This window comes from Octopus bimaculoides, chromosome 3 (genome assembly GCF_001194135.2).
Source record: "Octopus bimaculoides isolate UCB-OBI-ISO-001 chromosome 3, ASM119413v2, whole genome shotgun sequence".
Taxonomy (NCBI): Eukaryota; Metazoa; Mollusca; class Cephalopoda; order Octopoda; family Octopodidae; genus Octopus; species Octopus bimaculoides.
Genome location: NC_068983.1, coordinates 98,337,185 through 98,338,451, shown reverse-complemented (window position 1 = coordinate 98,338,451; position 1,267 = coordinate 98,337,185).

Sequence of the window (1,267 nt, the reverse complement as noted above, 5' to 3'; positions counted from 1 at the left end):
TATATATATATATATATATATTCAGAATAATTACTATGAAGCATTGTGTAGAATAAATTGTATAAAGGATCGTGGGTAAGGCCAAAACAATGCGAAGTAAATGCAAGGTAAATCAAATCAAGAAAACAAATATGTGAATTAATGTAGACTTATCTTGTATTCAATATGTCGGGGTTATAACACAATTTTCAAGGAATTGACGAATGTTACCGATGTGCGCGTGTGTGAGCGTGTGTGGAGTGGACATGCGCAGAAGGGTGTTGCTATAGCAACCAGCTAGCTTCATATAACTCTTTTCTATTGTTGATTTTAGGTTTCTTTTGGTGTGTGTGGATGGCCTCAGAGATTCTAAGGTTGCACCTGTTCCACTGTGTTGCCTTGATGTGCACTGTGGATTCCCTGGTCTGACATTTCCGTAGATGTTTCTTCACGGAAGTGTCTGCCTGCATGTGTTTCCTTAATGCGTATATGCATGTCTTCTTGCCGTGCTTCCGATGTAGGATGCGTCACATTTGCCACAGATGATCTCATATACAACATGGATCCTCTGGCACAATTCAAGGTCATTGATGGGGCAGTTCGACAATGTGTACTCCTCGGAGTAATGAGAGGTGTTGTTCTTGGACAGAGCTCTTCTCAGGGAAGGGCCGGTGTGCACTACCTGTATGTCGAGTCCTTCCCTGCGGACTGCGTGCTGTATCGCTACAGTAGTTCCGTCGTCAAAGTGTGGTAGCTTTAGGAAGCACGTGCCGGACTTGGAAGTATGATGGTTCTTCCAGGGTTTATTGACCTTGATGTTCTTCAGGCGCCGTTGTTTAGTTAAAGATGGTGGGTAGCCATTCAGGGCTAGATCTCTGAGGAACTGTTTGATGTTGACGGCTTTGTCGGTCATGTTGCTGCAATTGCTGTTTATTCGTGCAATCTCGTTTCGCACGCATGCCACTTTGGCTCTGGTGGGTAAGGCTGATTGGCAGTGGACGAAAAGTTTGGTAAATATGGAGCCTTCCTCTGTGATCTTGAACTGGAAGTCGTGTAGAGAGAGGGTTCCTGATTCGTCTGGATGTTCAATCTCGAATTTGATGTTCATGTCGGTATTATTGAAGGTCCGGTATATGTCAATGGCCTCATCCCTGGAGGACGTGATGATAAGGAGGTCATCAACGTACATGGAGAAGGAGATGCATGAGCAGCAGGTGTTGAGTGCTGTGCGTTCTAGCTTATCCATGTGCGTGATATATATATATATATATATATATATATATATATA